The sequence below is a fragment of the Parasteatoda tepidariorum genome, chromosome 2 (genome assembly GCF_982258835.1).
Source record: "Parasteatoda tepidariorum strain Cologne lab strain chromosome 2, Ptep-v5.0, whole genome shotgun sequence".
Taxonomy (NCBI): domain Eukaryota; kingdom Metazoa; phylum Arthropoda; class Arachnida; order Araneae; family Theridiidae; genus Parasteatoda; species Parasteatoda tepidariorum.
This window is the reverse complement of record NC_141756.1, coordinates 9,630,075-9,643,600: the sequence shown is the minus strand read 5'-3', so window position 1 is coordinate 9,643,600 and position 13,526 is coordinate 9,630,075. Positions and strand designations below refer to the sequence as shown.

Below are 13,526 nucleotides of genomic sequence, written 5' to 3'. Positions count from 1 at the left end.
ATGTTAGTTATATTCAACATTGCACTGTTTTGAAAAAAAAAATTATTTCTTATAGATTTATTAAACATGTAAGAGCAGAAACAACATAAGTATGCAATTATATTTCATTTATCTAATTTTTCAACATAGCAGACCGAAAAAAATAAAATAAAATATTACATACCTACAAGTTAAATAGCACCAAGTAATAATTAGAACAAAATTAGTGGAATGACATTTTCCAGCAACTCAGATTATAATTCTTTTACATATTTAAAAAAAAGTTTGAATCTAAAAAATTATTAGTTACTGCACATTAATATTACAATTATCTCTGACTCAACTTTTCTTAACAATCCACATATTAATCTACAAATCAATAAACTAATTCATAAAATATACATATGCAACTTTATGAATACAACAATACCAAATACATTTAGAATATATTATGTTATATATATATATATATATATATATATATATATATATATATATATATATATATATATATATACACAGTGGAGAACAGATTTTACGATTTCAGTCAGACTAGCGTTGAAAAACGCAAGAAGCATAAAATTGTGGTAGAAAATGAGCATATTTTCAAAGATTAACACTATTGAGATACATTTTGTAATTTTTACTTGTTTTTTTGTTGTAGATACAATTTCAACAGTATCCCTCTTAATAGTTACTATTGTTTGCAAATTTATAATTTTACTTTTTGGTTTATATTTGCCAATATTATTTAAGAGTTTTATGCTCTGAAACTATTGATCAGTTGTGGATATATCCTCTGATATTTTTTACTTTTCCTCACTATCAACAGGAGCTGGCATTAAATAAAATATTGAAGGAATAGAAAAGTAATAGGATATGGGTTGAGGTCAATATACGTGTCCGACATATTTGTGAAAAATTTATAACAAAGACATGGTATCTACTCAATTTAAGAAACAAATGGAGATGTTTTCTTACCTCTGACATATTATATATATCAGTGTTTTCACTACAGTGCGAGGATCTCGCATATTTTTTTTCTTTTCTCGCATTAAAAAATTATTACCACGAGAAATTCTCGCATTCTATAAACCAACTTCAAAATTCCCGAATTTCTCGCATTTTGAAAAAAATTTCTCATTGCACCATTCAGAATAAAATCTGTTTCACTTTTCTTCCTGTATCTTTCATTATATTCAACATCTGCCCCGTTATCTAGCCTCCCTATTTACCAGTATTGTTCAGAACCTTTAAGAGCAACAGAACACCATCCCTCCGAACCATGGAACCTCTTTCAGAACGCATTTCTCTGCAACCACGTGTTTACCGTAGAAAAGGTTTCTTCATGTAAGACGTTCACATTTTTTGCACCTTGTTAAGGAAATATCTTCTACTCCGAAACGGACAAATGAAACAAATGTGAGTAGAAACGATCAAAACGAAACAAATAAGCATTTGAGCAACCTAATGAGAATAGCTGATGAAAAAGTAGATGTAGAACATTTTCCATATGATGATGCAACAAAAATATTCAATGCTTTAAAAATTAGAAGATGTTAAAAATTTATTATAATTAAAGAAGTGATTTTTTTTTCAAATCTCGTTGTGAGTTTTTTTTTTGTTTTTTTTTTTTTTTTAATTTTTAGAAATCTCACTTAATTTTTTGAAATCTCACCCTGTTTTTGAGAAAGGGGGAGAAATTCTCACCCATTTTTTTTTTCTGCAATGAAAACACTGATATATATATATATCTCAAAGAGATATAAATATCAATATATATGTCAAAGAGATATGAAATTTTTTAAATACACATTGAACGAGGGAAAGAAAAGTTCAGTTTAAACAATAATAAAGCAGGTTAAAAAGAAACAATTTTGTAATTCTGTAATGGTATGCCAGTCTAAATGGTACTTTTAACTAAAACATTTTTTTACAAGTGTCTCATTGGTTTTTCATAACTATGTGTTCTGATGTGCCTTGTAAAGGTGCCTTCAATATTGTTGAGTAGTTGCAAAAAATTGATTTATTTCATTTTTTCTGTGTTATTCTGAAATAGTAAATAGAAAATTTAATAAAGCATTTACACATATGCTTAAAAAAGTGCTACATATGAAGTATTACCCTTAGAATATTAGGTACATAATAAATAATTAAAATGAAACATGCAGTTTGCTAAGATGCTTTTTATTAAATATTAAAAATGGCATTTTTCTTAAATCCAAGAGAAAATTCCGGTTTTAAAAACCAGCAAAAGTGGTCTCAACATAATGTTAAACTTAAAAACGATTCCTAGTATCAAGTTTAGTTAAAAAAATAATTCCATGTATAATGCCTATAATTTCCATATACAGTTGAAAATTTTTTATAATTATCAAAAAACTTTTTAACATGAAGCTTACAGATTTTAAACAAAATACATCACAAAGACTATCTACAACACTATTAAATTTCGTACATTCTGTGAAAATTATGTATACCTAGATGATCATTAACAAAAGCAATTACAGTAAAAAAAGTAAAACTTTAAGGTCCTTAACATTTAATTTGGTGTCTTAGTCTATTGCAAAATATATAATTAAAGATGATATAAATGAAATATGCATTGCATGAAATTTATTAATGCCAGTTTTTGTTAAAAATATTTATTTTTTTATTTACATATTTATACTAAATTCATCACAAAGACTACCTACGACACTATTAAATTTTGTATATTCTGTGAAAATAAAATTATGTATACCTAGATGATTATTAACAAAATCAATTAGAGTAAAAAAGTTAAGCTTTAAGGTCCCTTACATTTATTTTGGTGTCTAAACCTATAGCAAAATATATAATTTAAGATGATATAAATGAGATATGCATCGCATGAAATTTATTAATGTGAGGTTTTGTTAAAAAAATTCATTTTATTACTAACATATATATTAGTACTTATTACAAATTATATGTACTAACATAAATATTTGTAGTCTTTCAAAAACACAGTACCGCTTAGTAATTTACGGGATTCATGTATTTTATGGGTCTTATGATAAGAAAATTTCTAAAAGCCTATTTAATAATACAAAATATGCATAAAAAGTTTTACAGAAAAATGAGATCAACCAATACTTACTATTTATACACATTAGAAATTTTTTTTGCCAGAATGAATGAGCATATGAATTTTCATATTATCCTTGCGTGAAAAGCACTTTTGACAATATGTACACTGGAATGGTTTTTCACCAGTGTGAACCCTGATGTGTGTGGTCAACTTTGATTTGTCAATATTTGAATATTGGCAAAATGTGCATCGATAAACACCATTTCTCTTAGAGAATGCTGCAAAAGAAAAGCTACTATATATATAATAGTAAAATAAGTCTTTTATAGATAATTTCGAACAAGTGAAATGTGTTAGACATAAAAATAAATCCTGGAATATAATAATATGTGATTTATGAAAAAAGTAATCATACATTAAGTTAAGTTTTAACTGCAAACAAAAGTTTTAAAAATTTCCACACAGATCAATTTAAATTTTATGAAATCTTGCACTTTTTCATAAAAATTTAAAAAAAAAAAAGTTGAAACTTGCTTTACCAAAAAGTACAAAACTTTGAATTTATATCAGTCAGTTAATATACTAAAACGTCAAATGTATAAGGAAGACATCTGTATTTTCCAGCATTCTTTTTATGTAATATAAAATTTTGCATAAAATTAAATGAGAAACTCAAAGTAATTCTTTATTTCGAAACATTGTTCTATAAATCCCAATTATATGCAAATATAATAAAATTATGTTTCCGTTTAATAAAACACATATTTAAATATAACTTGTGATGTATACAAGTCATAAATTTTTTTTTCGAAGAATGTTATATGAAGGCAAAGCATTTCAAATATATATAAATTAATTTATATAATAAATAATTTTCAAAATATTGCATAAAAAAAAAAAAAAAAAAAACAGGGAAATATTTTAAAAAAAACAATATTTGAAATGTTGCTATAAACTAATAATACTTAATAAAAATAAATAAATCACACAGAACATTTATTTAAAACACTTTGAAATGCAGAAATTTGTATCTAGTCTGTCATCCAAAGAATTTTTTGAAAAACAAACAGATTTAATCTTTATCTTTTGAGTATCTTTCTTGGACAACAATACATAAAATAAAAGATAAGTAGTTATACATTTCAGAAAAAAATAAGTCATAATATTTTTACCTTTAACATTGAAGCTAAAAAAAACGCGAACTGATTAATAATTTGAACCACAACTGTGTATAGGAGCCTGCTTATAAAGTTGACTTCCATCTTTACACTGTACCTAAATTGACACAAAGTTTTTATCATTCTTTACACGACCTTCTACATTTTTATCCTAAGTTCACAAGGGTCGCAATTAATGGTAATTTATAATCTGTGTAAATTTATTAATCACAACTTTTCTTGTTTGAAAATAGTATTCACTCTTTTTATGAAATGTTATTTCCTTTGTGTGGTTTATTTTCAAGTTAAAACATGTGGTCTTCACACTTATCTTGCTGTATGTTATTTATAAAAAATTGAGGCCCGTAACAAAATATTATTTTTAATGCTTTTTGCATCAATTAAGAATAATTTTAAACATTTATATTGATATAGAAAAAAAAGTAGCATTATCACCAATTTCTCAGTTAGTTACTAAACTCTTATTAAAATTTATAAATTAAAGAATTGTCCTAAATAAGGAGAAATATTGCTTTTGCTTTGAGTTAATATTCCAGGTTTTTTGCACACTCACAATATAATAACTAGACACAACAGCATCCGTTTTCCCTTGAATCCTGAAGGCTGCCGTATTAAACGTCAAACAGTGGTGTGGTTTTAACATACGTTTGGAAGGGATTTATCTCCTTCTGTCATAGATGTATTTTTTTCCAAATGTTTAAATTAAAAAAAATCAGTAATAAAAATTTTAAAACTACATCCTACTTACCGTACAACAGCTAATTTATTAAGTAATGTATAATTTTGAGGAGGGTTTTGTCCCCCAAAACTACGCCACTGTCATCAACTGTATATATATTACTAAAAAACACCAGTTCAAATAGATACAAAACTTTCAAAAGAGACATTCATAAAAAAAAAACTTTCTAAACAAATTTAAAACAGGTCAAAAGAAACACTTCCGTGAATGTGTATGAGAGTTTAAATCACTTTTTTGGTTAAAACATTCTTTATAAGTCTCACTAGTAGAGTTTTTCACCAATATGTGTTCAGATGTGCCTTGTTAAATGTGTCTTCAATAGTGTAGTTTCCAAATAAACAATGACGAATATCCAAATTTCCTGCACCATTCTGAAATAGAAACTACAATTAAGTATTTTACTCATGTGCTTAAATATTGTTGCTTATATAGTAGCAGGGCTCGAAAAAACTCAGAAATTTCACCCGTCCCCGAGGACGGCTTGTCCAACAATGTACCCGTCCTCCTTTGAAACTAACCCGTCGCTTCTAAATAAATACAAATACAATTTTCTCTTATTTATTACAAACATTTATATAAATTGCACAATGAGTTAGTAGTTACTAGGATTACAAATACTAGGATAACATTATACAGTAATAAAAGAAATACTAGGTTACTAATAGTAAAACCTAGTATTTCTATTATGAAATAATTTATTTCTATTATGAAATAATTTATTTCTTTGATGAATTAATTTAAATAATAAAGGTTAAGTTATCTGTCAATTATCATGTCAATTTATCCGATGGTACTGCATTTTTTAAATGAATCAAGTATGACGTTTGCCAGTTCCACAATCAAGCCAATGATTTACAGAGGTTTCTACACAGAAATCTGAAAGAGGTTTTCCATTTAGGTAGATGTTCATAAATGCGTTTAACGCTTCTTGTTTAAGACCTGCAAGTAACGTGTTTTTTTGTAAATTCATTGCTGAAAAGCCCCTTTCAACCGCTGCAGTACTCCCAGACAGAGAAAACATCAATTCCACTATGCGCAGTATGTTGCTGTATTTCGAGATTAGAGGGTCATTTTAGAAGTGAGGCGCTAGACTCTTGTAAGATAACAAAAATTGAAAATGTATCACGAACATTAATGGGAAAATGGCCGTCCGCGCGGACGCTGAATTCGAGAAATTTGTCGTCCGCGGGGAATTTTTGACCGCCGAGGACGGGCGGTTTTTCGAGCCCTGTATAGTAGTATATTTAGAACATTAAACAATTGAAAACTAAAACATTTTGTTTCAAAAGATGTATTTTTATACAATATTAAAAGTGGTAATTTCTTTCACTCAAAATCTAGTTTTAAATCTGCTACCATTACATTCAGTTTCTAACATTGGCATAATTCTGAAAAGACATTCAGTAATGAACTCTAGAAAGTATAAAGTGACCTCAACATAATGTTACAATTAAAAAAAAAATTGCTTAGCATAGAGTCTTAAAAAATATTCTATCCATCAAAAGATATATATATAAACTAATAGACTTTGTATTCCCATAGGAAATAAAATTATGTATACTAGATAATTAGCGATAAAAAAAAGAAAGTAAACGAAATTAATTTTTAAGCCTTTGCACTAATTTTGAAGTTTTCCTCTATTGCAATACAACTTCAAATTTGATATAAATGAACCATGCATTGTATAAAATTTATAAATGCAATATTTTGTTTGAAATATTCATGTTACTTTGTAAGTTTTTTTTATGCATAAAGGCAAGTACGTTTTAATCTATGTATGTTATCGGTCTTAAAAAGCTAAGACAATTTCTAAAATCTTATTTAATAACCGAAAATATAAACAAAAACAGAAAAAGTGAGATAAGTTATTGAACATTACTTACTATTTATGCACATTGCAAACCAGTTCTGTCAGAATGGATGAGCATATGGCTTTTCAAATTACCCTTATGTGAAAAGCGCTTTTGACAATATATACACTGGAAGGGTTTTTCACCCGTGTGAACTCTGATGTGTGAAGTCAACTTTGATTTGAAATTATTAGAATACTGGCAAAATGTACACTGATAAATTCCATTTTTCTTGGAGAATGCTATAAAAGAAAAGCAAAACATATACAAATAAAATAATTGAAACAAACATGCGAAATATAATATCCAACAAATTATAAAAACACACAATTTTTTTTAAACAAAATACAACATAAGTTTCTTTTTTTTTTTTTAAAAAAAAAGCAAGATAAAAAAAGACCTTAGAATTAATTTATGCATTGAGAAAAAATTAATCCTAAAATTTAAACATGATTTTATTAAAATAGTTATTATACATTTAAGAAGATTTAAACTGGTAACTGAATTTTAAAAATTTTCCAAATAAACTAATTCAAATTTTAAGAAATGTTGGCCTTTCTAATAAATAAATCTTTATCAAATAAATTGAAACTTGCTCTTTAATAAGTTCAAAAATTTGAGTTTTTATCAGTTGGCAATAATAATGAAATTTCAAAGATATAAAGAAGCTATCTGTGCTTTCCAGCATTCTTTAAGTAAAATATAAGATTTTACACATAATTAAAAAATAAATTCAAAGTTCTTTATTTCAGAAATATTTTTTACAAATCCCAACTATATAATACGATGACAAAATTCTATATATATGTAATAAAACATTTATTTAAATATTACTTATGTACAAGTCTTTAATAATTCTTTTAAAAGAGTGGTATATATTATCAAAGCAACTTTCAAAATAGTACATAAAAAGCAAAAGAAAAACTTTTTAAACGTTGCTCTATACCAATAAGACTTTATAAAATAATCACTAAAAATATTTCAAAGAAATATATTGAAATTCTTTTTTGAAAAACAGATTTAATCTTTACCTCGTGTGTATTGTTTTTGGATATAAATATTTAAAAACAAAGGACAATTTGTCTTACAATTCAAAATGAATTTAAATACAATATTTTTGCTTTAACTGGTGAGCTTTATAATATGCTCTTAATGTCAAAAATTATCACTGAAAAAATATCCGGCAACATACTAAGAAAACTTTCATTTAGTTAATCACAGCATATTAAAGGTGTTTAATGTTGAAGTCAATATGTTACCAAAACTGAACAGAACTGTATAAATGCCAGACAATAAACTGTAACTAATACACTGCACTTTTTTGAATTAAACAAGAAGTTTTTTATATTTATTAAACACATGGAGCAAAAACATAAAAAACATTTGTATTTTATTTATCTATATTTTAAAACAGCAGATTGATTGAAAATAAAGCACAGTTTGAATAGAAAGAGATATAAATATCAGTTTAGGTTTAAGAAAACCAACTTATTTTCCCAAGGAATAAAATAATCACAGATATGAATACTAGTTAAACAGCACTAAGTTATAATAAAAATAGTGGGAATAAAATTAAAATCAATATTTAAAGGTCTACTTTTATTCTAACAACAAAACTTAAAAATATTATAATTTTACTGCACAGTTATGTCCCTAGTATCTCTCAACACAAGCTAACTTTTTTTTTAACATATTAATCAACAAATTAATAACCTATCTTATGAAAAATTAGCATACAATTTCAGGAATTTGAACCTGTACTTGCATGAAACAAGATAAGAAATATTTAGAGTACAAAAACTAACATTGACAAACACATTAAACTACAAAAAAAAAATTACAGAATAGTACAAAGAACTTACATTAGTCAAAGAATACTCACAGAAATACGAAATTTTCAACCAACACATTCAATCAAAAAAAGAGAGCATTTTAAACAATAATAAAGCAAAGTGAAAAGTAAAAATTCTGTAAATGTTCAACAGTCTATATGACATTTGATTAAAACAATTTTTACAAGCATCACGCTGATAAGGCTTTTTCCCCAATGTGTGTTGGGATGTGCCTTATCAAACATTTCTTCAATATTGCAGAGCAGTTGAAAACTAAACATTGATGTACTTCACATCCCTTTCAACATCCTGAAATAGTAAAAACAACTAAGCATACATGTTTAAAAAATTATTACACATAAAGTACAGTGAAACGTTCCAGTAAAGACCACCTCTGTTCATGATCACTTTCGGGAGACACGAAAATTTTTCCATAGAGTTTGTGTTGAAGAAAACCTTTAGAAGAGACCATCAAAACCTCTCCCAGCGACCAGGCACACATCTGCACCAAATGTAGAAAATTGTCAAATAAGTAGATTAAAATATATTCAAAATATTTGTGAGTGGCTCTTATTTAGAGAGCTCTATTTGAAGAAACAATCTCATGTTGCAGTCAAAGTGCACTAGAGACGATGCTATCAATGATTTACTTTTAGAGTTGAGAGTTAAATTAGAAAAAAAAGTTATTTTAGAAAGAACAATCATCTCAAACAAACAAAACTTTAATTTTTATGATATAAAATTAAATGCAAACTTGCACAAGAAACAGAATTGTTTATCTATTTAAAATAGCTTCATTATTTATAATTGATAAATTTGCTTAACACAAAATTATATCAGAAAAGATAATTTTTATGGACGTTAAATTTTATTCATAGATCTGCCTTTTCAAGAAGCCAACAGAAGTGGCATTTCAGTACTGAGAATATGACACTGACTAAAATTACAATTACAATTGATAACAATTTTGAAATCAATGGAGGTAACCTCTAAGAACTACCAACCTCCATCAATGACCATTTTACTGCAGAACGGACAGTGGTCACTCCTGAAAGGTTTCACCGTATCATACTTAGAATATTAGGTAGTTAATAATTGAAAATAGAAAATAAAATACAGTGTTTGCTAAGTTGCATTTTAATCAAATATTAAAAAAGGTATTTCTTTTCATTCCAAGATCAAAATCTTGTTCAAAACTAACAAAATTCTAAAAAATAACTGAGAAATGTATTCTTGAAAGTATGTTTCTACTAACCTCAACATAGTGCTAGACTTAAAAAAGTTTGTTAGCATCAAATCTCGTTTAAAAAAAATACCTTATAACACCTATAATTTCCATATACAGGTGAAACATTTTCATGATTATCATTAAACATTTTAACATAGAAGTTACAATTAATACCACATCAGAAAGCTTACAACTCAAATAAACTTTGTAATCCCCGTGAAAAGAAAATTATGTAAGACTTGATGATCTTAAAATGAAGAGTCTGTTTGCGTGTCTCTCATGTAATTCCAGAATTGATTCATTCTGAAAAAGCGAAATGCCAGTGCATGTAGAAATGGCGTTAGTTTTGCTAAGAGAAACTTAAAAAATGCTATACTGTTATGTACTGGCACCAATTATGCTTAATTTAATTTGGTAATAAGTACTAATTGAAACAAAAAAGAATAATTATGTATGGAAAAAAACAGTGCAATGGAGAAATGATTCGTTTAAGAGAAGCATACAAATTCACCATACTATTATTGATGCCAAATATGCTTAAATAATTTTGTCAGTAGGCACAATCGGTTAATATGGTAATCAGTTATAGGTACCAAATACATTAATATAGTATTATATTAGTATGTTTGATACCTATGAAAACTAAACCAATACTGTTAAGTTACTTAACATACTATGGAAAAAAGTATTTTACAGCTTCTTAAAAGGGATAAATAACGGGAAAAAAATTGCTCGATTGTGGCAATTTATGCACTTGAACAGCAGAATTGTTACTGAATACAGGAGATCTGTATTTTGATGGGAAGGACTAATAATAATGTGTCTTGCTTAGTTTAATTAAAACTACTGGAAAGGGCAAAAAAATGATAAATTTTAACAAAAAATTTTGTTATTTTAATTGTGTTGGTACACGCCTTTTAGTTTGGTGCATAATTTTTCATCCTGTACAAAGAACAGGTATTCAGCATTTAAAGAAAATAAGTTAAGTTTAAGGACCTCTAAATTTATTTTGATCTCTTAATCTGTTTCTTAACATCCTTTAAGATGAAATAAATGAACTACGCATTGTATGAAATCTATAAATTCAAGGTATTTGAGAACATTTATGTTGACATTAATAAATATTTGTCTTTCTTAAAATAAGAGTTGCTCTGAGGCATGACTATTTTGATTTATGGGTCACATGTAAAGCAAATTTCTAAAGCCCTATTTAATTACACAAAATTACAATAAATGATTTTACATTTTTATTCATACAAACTCTTATTTATACAGTATACTCTAGATATCTCAAACTTCGATATCTCGAAAATTTTGTTATGTCAAAAAATATTTTTTCCCTTGGCATTATATATCCACCTAATGTTAATTCAAATAACTATGTCAAAGATTTTCTTCTCAAAACCTTGTTATGCCAAATTTCTTGAAATAGAAAATAAATTTTTTCGGAAAAATCACAAAGTTTATTGTAAACCAATTCTTTTCTAGTAATTGCATAATTATTTTTGTCTTACTTTTAAAAATAAAATTATCATTGTTGTGCTTAAGACTTATAGTCAACTATCATTACATCCATATTTATCAGTAATTATTCTTACATCTCATGACTTTTTTTAGATTAATACTTAAGAATATATTTTTCTCCCTTTAAGAACATGTTTAGATCTGAACTTGTTATCAAAACTCAAAAACTTTTTTTAGCATCCCTACAACTTTTAGATACAGAGAGTATACTACATAAACTTTTATTTAAATAATTTTTTTTTATTTACATAAAATATTTATTTATGAAGTCATTTGATTAAAGGTTTCAAAAAAGAAAAGTTTTCATTCTGTTTAAATATTTACAGAAAAATGAGATAATTTATTAAAGAATACTTACTAATTATGCATATTACAAAATAGTGTTGTATTAATGGGTGAGCATATGCATTTTCAACCTATCCTTACGTGAAAAGCGCTTGTTACATTTGGTACACTGGAAGGGTTTTTCACCCGTGTGAACTCTGGCATGCATTCTCAATTTCGCTTTATTCTTATTTGAGTATTGGCAATAAATACATTGATATAGTCCATTTTGCTTGAAGAAAGCTGTAAAAGAAAAGCATAATAACTATCATAAAAAAATACTTTCACAGATAATTTCAAGCATATAATTTGTTGTTCAAAGCTAAGAACTTAAACAAAGACTTTGTAAAAAAAAAAGGCAGGAAATTAATTTATGCAACAAAATAAAAACATATTTCTGTTATGCAACAAAATAAAAATATTTATGTAACAAAAAAAAAAAACGAAATTAATTTAGGCAACAAAATAATTGAACAAATCTCGAAAAAAAATTTCTGTTTTAAAAAATAGTTATTATAAATATAATAAAGCTTGAGTAGGTTTGAATTTCATCATAAAAATTAACGTCATTTCAAACATATAAATAATAATATTTATATTTTTTAGCATTCTTTGAGTTTAAAATACAATTTTATAAAAAATGAAATCAAAAATAAAAGTGAATATTTATTTTAAAAATTTTTTTACAATACAAATTATAAAACTTTCGATGAAAAAATGGTATATTTTATCAAATAAACATTCAAATTAATAAAATAAGACATGGAAGAAAGAATTTGTAACAATAATCAGTAATATTTCAAATGTAACTCTTTATCAGTGATACTCATATAATAAAAAAATATCATTTGCATAATATATTTTTTATAATTATAACACATTAACAAAATTTCATATACATCTAAAAAACACGTAATTAAATATCACTCGTAATCAAGGCTTTAATAATTCCGTTAAAAGAGTGGTATATATTATCAAAGCATCTTTCAAAATAATACAGAAAAAGCAAGAGAAAAACTTTTTTAAAGAATATTTTATATGTTGCTCTATACAAAATAAGACTTTATAAAATAAACACAAAGAATATTTCAAAGAAATATATTAAAAGCACTTTCAAATGCTGAAATTTTATGTATTGCTCTGCCATTTAAATACTTATTATGTTTTTTTTTCTTGAAAAACAGATTTAGCTAGAGCTAATCTTCATCTTATGTGCATTGTGTTTGAACATCAATATTTCTAAACAAAAGACAATTTGTTGTACATTTCAAAATGAATTTAAATACAATATTTTTGCTTTTACTTGTGAGCTGAATAATATGTTCTTAACGTCAAAAATTATCATTGAAAAAATATCCTACAACATACTAAGAAAACTTTCATGTAGTAAATCATAGCATATTAAAGGTGTTTAATGTTGAAGTCAACATGTTACAGAAACTGGACAGAACTGCCAGACAATAAAATGTAAATAATACACTTGACTTTTTTGAATTAAATGGGAATTTTTTCAATATTTATTAAACACGTGGAACAACAACATAAATAAAACACTTATATTTTATTTATCTATATTTTAAGACAACAGATTGCTTGAAAATAAAGCACAGTTTAAATAGAAAGAGATATAAATGTCAATTTAGGCTTAAATAAACCAACATAATTTCTCAAGGAATAAAACAACCACAGATATGAATACAAGTTAAACAGCACTATGTTATTATTAAAATAAAAATAGTGGGAATAAAATTAAAATCAATATTTAAAGGTTTACTTTTATTCTAACAACGAAACTTAAAAATATTACAATTTTAATGCAC

General features: G+C 25.9%; 3 long non-coding RNA genes across 3 annotated transcripts; all 3 read right to left on the bottom strand.

Moving 5' to 3' along the window:
• Positions 1–1,592: 1,592 nt before the first annotated feature.
• Positions 1,593–3,925, bottom strand: LOC107456392 (uncharacterized). The gene is made up of 2 exons (XR_011636077.2): positions 3,101–3,925; positions 1,593–2,029 (listed from the first exon to the last, which is right to left on the bottom strand). It is a non-coding gene; the product is annotated as an uncharacterized LOC107456392 (long non-coding RNA).
• A 632-nt stretch (positions 3,926–4,557) lies between these two features.
• On the bottom strand, positions 4,558–7,135 carry LOC147814426 (uncharacterized). The gene is made up of 2 exons (XR_015431273.1): positions 6,832–7,135; positions 4,558–5,319 (listed from the first exon to the last, which is right to left on the bottom strand). It is a non-coding gene; the product is annotated as an uncharacterized LOC147814426 (long non-coding RNA).
• A 383-nt stretch (positions 7,136–7,518) lies between these two features.
• LOC139424938 (uncharacterized) lies at positions 7,519–12,031 on the bottom strand. The gene is made up of 2 exons (XR_011636075.2): positions 11,741–12,031; positions 7,519–8,939 (listed from the first exon to the last, which is right to left on the bottom strand). It is a non-coding gene; the product is annotated as an uncharacterized LOC139424938 (long non-coding RNA).
• Between the last annotated feature and the right edge of the window lie 1,495 nt (positions 12,032–13,526).